This window comes from Theropithecus gelada, chromosome 6 (genome assembly GCF_003255815.1).
Source record: "Theropithecus gelada isolate Dixy chromosome 6, Tgel_1.0, whole genome shotgun sequence".
NCBI classification, from domain to species: Eukaryota; Metazoa; Chordata; class Mammalia; order Primates; family Cercopithecidae; genus Theropithecus; species Theropithecus gelada.
The window spans coordinates 69709646-69719156 of record NC_037673.1 but is presented as its reverse complement, the minus strand read 5'-3'; positions in this window follow the sequence as shown (position 1 = coordinate 69719156).

Sequence of the window (9511 nt, the reverse complement as noted above, 5' to 3'; positions counted from 1 at the left end):
TATATTTCCACCCTGTTTGTTTGCCATGGTACTATTTCCCTCTAAGGACTGTGAGTTCAGTGCAGGCAAGAACCCAGACCAGTACCTGAGGCAGGGGGTTACACTGGCCCACGTGGAGCCCAGAGAAAAAAGGCTCCCCCAGGCCATACTGCTCGGAAGGAAGGTAAAGGGTGAGGTGGCCAAAGATGAGGGCCAGACATCATTTTTTTATTGGTCAAATGTGAATTTCCAAATTGGACATGATATTTAAACCCACTGACTTGTATTGGTTGAAATTAAATCAGCACATTTCAAATTTGGTTGGAGTGGCTTATTTTGGATTTTTCAGTGTGAGGAAAGCTGTTTTGTTGTTACTGCACTTTAACTTATAATTGGTGTGTTAAATGGTGCAATTTTCTTTAGCATATGCTGGTTGTGTTTCAAAACATTCTCACCTTTTTACAAAAATCAGATTCCTGAGTTATGCCAAGTCATTTGCTCTAAGTAAGTCTTTAAAGATAATTAGGAACAGTTGGGAAGCAGGTATGGCCCCAGCACCCACCTTTCCATAAAATGCAGAGAACAGCTGAGAAATAGGAGTTCTGTGGTAGGGAATTAATGGGCCCTGGGCTGGTCAGCTCACCTCTCAGAGTCATAACTCTCTGGTTTTTTGTTTGTTTGTTTTATCATGCTTTAAGTTCTAGGGTACATGTGGACAATGTACAGGTTTGATACATAGGTATACATGTGCCATGTTGGTTTGCTGCACCCATCAACTCGTCATTTACATTAGGTATTTCTCCTAATGCTATCCCTCCCCCAGCCTCCCACCCCGTGACAGACCCTGGTGTGTTATGTTCCCAGCCCCATGTCCAAGTGTTCTCATTGTTCAATTCCCACCTATGAGGGAGAACACGCGGTGTTTGGTTTTGTGTCCTTGCAACAGTTTGCTCAGAATGATGGTTTCCAGCTTCATCCATATCCCTGCAAAGGACATGAACTCATCCTTTTTCTGTGGCTGCATAGTATTCCATGATGTATATGTGCCACATTTTCTTAATCCAGTCTATCATTGATGGACATTTGGGTTGGTTCCAAGTCTTTGCTATTATGAACAGTGTCACAATAAACATACGTGTGCATGTGCCTTTATAGTAGCATGATTTATAACCCTTTCGGTATATACCCAGTAATGGGATGGCTGGGTCAAATGGTACTTCTAGTTCTAGATCCTTGAGGAATCGCCACACTGTCTTCCACAATGGTTGAACTAATTTACACTCTCACCAACAGTGTAAAAGCATTCCTATTTCTTCACATCCTCTCCAGCATCTGTTGTTTCCTGACCTTTTAATGATCACCATTCTAACTGGAGTGAGATGGTATCTCATTGTGGTTTTGATTTGTATTTCTCTGATGACCAGGGATCATGAGCATTTTTTCATGTGTTTGTTGGCTGAATAGATGTCTTCTTCTGAGAAGTGTCTGTTCATATCCTTTGCCCACTTTTTGATGGGGTTGTTTGCTTTTTTCTTGTAAATTTGTTTGAGTTCTTTTTAGATTCTGGATATTAGCCCTTTGTTAGATGGGTAGATTGCAAAGATTTTCTCCCATTCTGTAGGTTGCCTATTCACTCTGATGGTAGTTTCTTTTGCCATGCAGAAGCTCTTTAGTTTAATTAGATCCCATTTGTCTATTTTGGCTTCTGTTGCCATTGCTTTTGGTGTTGTAGTCATGAAGTCCTTGTCCATGCCTATGTCCTGAATGGTATTGCCTAGGTTTTCTTCTAGGGTTTCTGTGGTTTTAGTCTAACATTGAAATCTTTAATCCATCTTGAATTAATTTTTGTATAAGGAGTAAGGAAGCGATCCAGTTTCAACTTTCTATCTATGGCTATCCAGTTTTCCTAGCACCACTTATTAAATAGGGAATCCTTTCCCCATTTCTTGTTTTTGTCAAGTTTGTCAAAGATCAGATGGTTTTAGATGTGTGGTGTTATTTCTGAGGCCTTTGTTCTGTTCCATTGGTCTATATATCTGTTTTGGTACCAGTACCATGCTGTTTTGATTACTGTAGCCTTGTAGTATATAGTTTGAAGTCAGGTAGTGTGATGCCTCCAACTTTGTCCTTTTTGCTTAGGATTGTCTTGTCAATGCAGGCTCTTTTTTGGTTCCATATGAACGTTACACTAGTTTTTTTTTTCCAATTCTGTGAAGAAAGTCATTGGTAGCTTAATGGGGATGGCATTGAATCTATAAATTACCTTGGGCAGTATGGCCATTTTCACAATATTGATTCTTTCTATCCATGAGCATGGAATGTTCTTCCATTTGTTTGTGTTCTCTTATATTTTGTTGAGCAGTGGTTTGTGGTTCTCCTTGAAGAGGTCTTCCACATCCTTTATAAGTTGGATTCCTAGGTATTTTATTCTCTTTAAAGCAATTGTGAATGGGAGTTCACTCATGATTTGGCTGTTTGTCTGTTATTGGTGTATAGGAATGCTTGTGATTTTTGCACATTGATTTTGTACCCTGAGACTTTGCTGAAGTTGCTTATCAGCTTAAGGAGATTTTGGGCTGAGACGATGGGGTTTTCTAAATATACAATCATGTCATCTGCAAACGGACAATTAGACTTCCTCTTTTCCTAATTGAATACTCTTTATTCTTTCTCTTGCCCAATTGCCCTGGCTAGAACTTCCAAAACTATTTTGAATAGGAGTGGTGAGAGAGGGCATCCTTGTCTTGTGCTGGTTTTCAAAGGGAATGCTTCCAGTTTTTGCCCATTCAGTATGATATTGGCTGTGGGTTTGTCATAAGTAGCTCTTATTATTTTGAGATACTTTCCATCAATACCTAGTTTATTGAGAGTTTTTAGCATGAAGAGCTGTTGAATTTTATCAAAGGCCTTTTCTGCATCTAATGAGATAATCATGTGGATTTTGTCTTTGGTTCTGTTTATATAATGGATTATATTTATTGATTTGCATATGTTGAACCAGATTTGCATCCCAGGGATGAAGTCAACTTGATCGTGGTGGATAAGCTTTTTGATGTGCTGCTGGATCCAGTTTGCCAGTATCTTATTGAGGATTTTTGCATTGATGTTCATCAAGGATATTGGTCTAAAATTCTCTTTTCTTGTTGTATCTCTGCTAGGCTTTGGTATCAGGATGATGTTGGCCTCATAAAATGAGTTAGGGAAGATTCCCTCTTTTTCTATTGATTGGAATAGTTTCAGAAGGAATGGTAGCAGCTCCTCTTTGTACCTCTGGTAGAATTCAGCTGTGAATCCGTCTGGTCTTGGACTTTTTTTGTTTGGTAGGCTATTAACTATTGCCTCAATTTCAGAGCCTGTTATTGGTCTATTCAGAGATTCAACTTCTTCCTGGTTTAGTCTTGGGAGGGTGTATGTGTCCAGGAATTTAGCTATTTCTTCTAAATAAGCTAGATTTTCTAGTTTGTTTGTGTAGAGGTGTTTATAGTATTCTCTGATGGTAGTTTGTATTTCTGTGGGATCGGTGGTGATATCCCCTTTATCATTTTTTATTCCATCTATTTGATTCTTCTCTCTTTTTATTCTTTATTAGTCTTGCTAGCAGTCTATCAGCTTTGTTGATCTTTTCAAAAAAAAAAAAAAAAAAAAAAAAAAAAAAAAAACCAGCTCCTGGATTCATTGATTTTTTTGAAGATTTTTTTGTTTCTCTCTATCTCTTTCAGTTCTGCTCTGATCTTAGTTATTTCTTGCCTTCTGCTAGCTTTTGAATTTGTTTGCTCTTGCTTCTCTGGTTCTTTTAATTGTGATGTTAGGGTGTCAATTTTAGATCTTTCCTGCTTTCTCCTATGGGCATTTAATGTTATAAATTTCGCTCTAGACACTGCTTTAAATGTGTCCCAGAGATTCTGGTACATTGTGTCTTTGTTCTTATTGGTTTCAAAGAACACCTTTATTTCTGCCTTCATTTCATTATTCATCCAGTAGTCATTCAGGAGCAGGTTGTTCAGTTTCCATGTAGTTGTGCAGTTTTGAGTGAGTTTCTTAATCCTGAGCTCTAATTTGATCGCACTGTGGTCTGAGACACAGTTTGTTGTGATTTCTGTTCTTTTACATTTGCTGAGGAGTGCTTTACTTCCAATTATGTGGTCAATTTTAGAATAAGTGCGATGTGGTGTTGAGAAAAATGTATATTCTGTTGATTTGGGGTGGAGAGTTCTGTAGATGTCTATTAGGCCTGCTTGGTGCAGAGCTGACTTCAAGTCCTGGATTGCCTTGTTAACCTTCTGTCTCATTGATCTGTCTAATATTGACAGTGGGGTGTTAAAGTCTCCCACTATTATTATGTGGTAGTCTAAGTCTCTTTGTAGATCTCTAAGGACTTGCTTTATGAATCTGGGTGCTCCTGTATTGGTACATATATATTTAGGATAGTTAACTCTTCTTGTTGAATTTATCCCTTTACCATTATATAATGGCCTTCTTTGTCTCTTTTGATCTTTGTCGGTTTAAAGTCTGTTTTATCAACTCTCTGTTTTTGTTGTTTGTTTTCAATAAGAAAAGAAAAGGAAAGGAGCTTCCATGAATTTGGTTGATGCCAGTTGCTGGATCTGAGACATTAGAAAGGAGTCTGTAAGGTGCCTGTAAAGTGCTGGTGGACATGGATGGAGATAAAGCTGAGCACTTAACCAGGGAGCACAGCAAGTCCACCATTTACTTCCAGGATGTTGCTATGCAGCTTGCTGGCAGGGAATCGTCTGCAGAAAATTGTGACTGAGTTTAGAATTAAAGCAAAAAAGACATAGAACCAAAACTGTACTGCTCTAGGAGTAAAGGCAAGGTGCTGGGTAGCCGTGCACATTTTGTTTCTAGCAGCTGGTGTTCTAGCTGGCATGGTGGGATTTGTATATATTATAATGTAATATTTGGGGAATAGTTTCTCTCTAGGCTTTAGGATTTTGTTGCTTTTTTTTCATATTCCCTAAATTGTCTGCTCCCAGACGAGGAGCAGAGCACAGTGATGGGTTTGAAATATGTGTGTGTCCAGAAGCAGGAGAATGTGTAGTAGAGAGACAGGTGGGTGGCGAGGCTGGCCTGGAATTGGTGCTGGCTCAAGAACTGAACAGCCAGAGCTTGAGCAAGCCACAAACTCCAGGGCTCAGTTTACTTGTTGATAAGTGAGATGAACTTGTTTTTTGAATTTAGCAGAGGAATCTTCTTTTTCTCAAAGAAAATCTTATACTGCATTCCATTTTGTCTTTAAAATAGATGTTAAAAATGGAGCTATTCCCGTTGAAATAGAGAAGGGGAGGCTCCCTCTCTGCCTGCTGACCCCTCTCTATTTGGATACCCCAAGGAGCCCTAGATCTCTGGGAACTCAGGCCTTCCCTGACCCCTCTCTATTTGGATACCCCAAGGAACCCTAGATCTCTGGGAACTAACTGTGAAACCAGACTTAACCTTGGCTCTCACCCCCTCATCTCTAAGGTCATGTATTTTAAAAAGAAACGAAACCCTAATAAAATTGCTTTGTGGCTTCATCTCAGTTCAATCAATCCAATATGGAAACCAATTAAAAAGCAATTTAAATGTTTGCTGAAGTTTTTAAACAATGAAAACAAATCAAACAAAACACTTATGGCTTCACCTCAAAAAAATTCTTCCAAAGGATATTAGTTTCATCACCAAAGCATAACTTCTCCTCTGTCTCCTGCACCTTCACCCCCTTCACACATGCCGTAGCTCCTTCCAAAGTCCTTTCCTCTGCCCCTTGCATTGGATTCCTTAACTCAGCTGACAGAGGTAGGATCTTGTTCCTCCTCTTTTCCTTTCCCCCCCTCCTTATCAGATGTCTTTTTCTTGTTCATTTCCTCTCTATCCAATCAATGGGAACCTGCCAGCTCTCATTCTTCTCCAGTTTGGTTTCACTGTGGCCATTTTAACGCCATCAGCTCTGTAACACTCACAGGCAGAACAGCTGCCAGGAAGATCCCTGCGTATCTTCCTTTTAGAGTGTAGCCAGGCAGGGTTGGAAAAGATTGCAAACACTTAGAGGTCAGTATCTTCTTTACAACTCCTCTCTTCACTAGTGATCCAAACGTCCCGTTCCTAGAACTCCTTCCTTACCTCTTGCTTTAAGTGAAATATTAAAAACAGACAGTATCTGACTGGGACCTCTGGGTTGGAAGCAAAAGTCAGATTTTGGGAGGTGTTTCCATGCTCATGTGCTCTTCATTGTGTGTGTCTCTCATTCTTGTCCTTTCCCTACATCACTAGTATTTCTGAGATCATTCCTCAATGCCCCAGCATTTCTGTGCCACGGCAGATGTCAAGAAGGACCGTCTTCCGGTTCTCTTGAGGTGCATGGGGTTATTTAAGGAAGTCCTTGGATCTTTTTAAGTGAGTTGCCCAATAGGATTCATCAGGCTCTGTGTGGGCTCAGGGGGGATCTATGGAGGTGGTAGCTTCCCAAGGCGAGGCAGATCCTAACTGAGGTCCCAGACCTATTATATTGGTATAAATGGGGCACTGAGGCCAGAAATACAGCATTTCCTGTTGCTGTGTTCACACTTACCTGAGTCCTGTGTGACTGTGGCTGTTTTTCAGGAACAATCAACTCAGTCTTAAGTTCTTTTTGGCTTCACATGAAAGAGTAACACGATCTCTACCCCCCACTTCAGAATGACTCTGTGTTTTCCTAATTAGTGTACCCATATTTCTTGTCTTTGATGTGTGGATTCTTTTCCTTATGTGTTACTCTTCTGGTGGCATGGCCCCTGCTGCCCACAACCCTCTCCCCTACAAACACACATACACTCACTCTCTTTCTCTCTCACACACACACACACACACACCCCTCAGGAGAGAACAGTCATGTGGCCCAGCTCTCGATAATGCCAGGATCCCAGAGTGTGCGCTCTATTCAATGCTTGCCAACAAACCTGACCCTTTGACAGCTGCAAACCAACCACAGATCCTTGCTTTAAGAAAAAAAAAAATTCTCCAATGGCAGGTCCATTGGTAAAGGTGGGTGACGAAATTCTAATGTGCAGCAGGTGAGCGTGAATGTGTATGTGTGTATGAGTGTGTGTGTGTGTGTGTGTGTGTGTGTGAGAGAGAGAGAGAGAGAGAGAGAGAGAGAAAGTGCAGATCTCACAGGCATCACTTGACTGAGCCTGTGTTTGTATAACTCATTAGTTGCTTATGGAGTCATTAGGGCTGGGGAACCAGTTCTACCTCATTGTAGAACTGTGTACCTGCCACTGATTGCCTTCACCCAGTGTACTTTCTCTTCATATACTTGTCCCCTTGGGTTGAAACCCAGGCTTTGTATTGGCTTAAAGAGACATCGAGGGAGCCCAGGACATAGATTAGATGGTCTTGTCCAAATCTGGCAGTGCCAGATTTGCCAGATTTGGCACAAGAGGCAGTGGAAATGACAAATGTCATAAATCATGCATGGAGTCAGGTTTTCTGGAGGTGAATCCTGAAACTGCTGCTTTCCAGCCATGTGACCTTGGACAAGCTACTTAATATTTGTGTGCCTCAGTCTCTTTATTTGTAAAATGGGAATGGCAATATTAGTACCTACCTCATGGGGTTGTTGTGAGGGCTGAATTTGTTAGTACAAGCCTTGTTCACAGTAGGCTCCATATAAGCCCTCACTATTTGCTATTTATGGCACAAGGGGGATGGCATTTTATTCTAACCACTTCCAGAGTTACTACCCTGATCTGACCCATTGCTTTCTCTCACCTAGGTTATTACACAGAATTTCCTAACTGATCTCCCTTCTCCCTACCCTACTGAAGCCAGAGCATGTCACTTGTCTGCTCGGAATCATCTGCTGACTCCCCAAGTCACTCAGAGTAAAAAAACAAAGTCATTATATTGGCCTAAAAGGTCAGTCTGGCAACCTGCAACCTTTTGTCTCTGACGCCTTCTCCTGATCCCCTTCCCTTCCTCAATCTGCCTGCCCCACTGGCCTCCTTATCTTCTTCCAACAGAATGCTGTTGCCCAGAATTCAAGATCATTCTCTCTTTAAACCCTACTCAACAATTTTCATCTTCCTGGGCACACAGGTCCTAAAACTTAGAGAACAATTTTTTTAAAATTCCTCAAAGGACAGAGCTCAGACTCTGCTCTTCCAGCTCACGCTTTTATTCCAGGAATCCTGCCTTTTGACAACCGCTTTATATTCTGCTGGACTGATCCTTTCCCATTACATGTGTGCCTGCCCCTCACTCCAAAAAGGTGATGTCCTCCTTGAAAACTGGAACCAAGCTTTTTCATTGATTTGCATTCTTCCCAGAGCCTTGCACATCACCAAGTCCTGATGGGTTAACTTGGGTAGTGCAGAGGCAGGACCTTGGGTCCTGGGTGGGCTATTCCCATGTTTCAATGTGAGTAATTACTTCATTCATGACACGTAAACTGTGCACCTACCCAGTGCCAGGACCTGATGTGGGTACAACAGTAAATGTGACATGACTCCAGCTCTCCACACCTCTCATAGAAGGGATTTTCAGTCATACGCATTAGAATCATCCGAAGGGTTTAAAAAATAAAGCTATAGCTATAGGCATCCATTTGACTGGGCTATATGTTAGAGATAGATATAGATGCACATACAGGAACAGATATACATATGTGGAGCCCCATCCCAGGCCTGCTGAATCAGAATCTTCAGAAGTATGGTCCTGGTAGGCACATATTTTCAGAGCTCCACCACCAAAGGTGGCTCCTGTGAGACTCTGGTCCTGTCTCAGGCTAGTGGAGCTGGTGAGACCACACTAGAAGATGACCCAAAGGAAGAGGGGTATTGGGCAACCCTTACAGGAGGAGAGCTGACATGGGAGAGATGAGGGCAGCTGGTCGATGTTGTTATAAGAACTGAAACTGGCATTGAGCACCAGTTACCCTGCTGGGGACCCTTGGAAGGGAGGGAAGCTATGTCTCTTTCCAGATTTCAGTGTTACATGCTTTCTGAAAAAGGGTCAAATACTTGAATGATTGGGCTGATCTTTATTAGATATTAATTCAGATCACATCACTTCTCTGTTTAAAACCCTCCAATGGGCTGCTGGGTGCGGTGGCTCATGCCTGTAATCCCAGCACTTTGGGAGGCTGAGGCGGGCAGATCGCTTGAGGTCAGGAGTTCGAGACCAGCCTGATCAACACGGTGAAACCCCATCTCTACTAAAAATACAAAAATTAGCCAGGTGTGGTGGCACGTACCTGTAATTGCAGCTACTCAGGAGTCTGAGGCATGAGACTCACTTGAACCTGGGAGGCGGAGGTTGCAGTGAGCCGAGATCACACTGTGGCACTCCAGCCTGGGTAATAGGGCGAGACTCAGTCTCAGAAAAAAATAAAACAAAACCCTCCGATGGCTGTCCAGTTTACTCAGAGTGAAGGTCAAAGTCATTTCAATGCTCATGAGGTCCCCATCGTGTCTCTGACTGCATCGCCTCCCAGTCTCCCTCTCAGATATTCCTGGCCATCTTACTGCTCATTGTACCCACCAGGCGTGTTCCC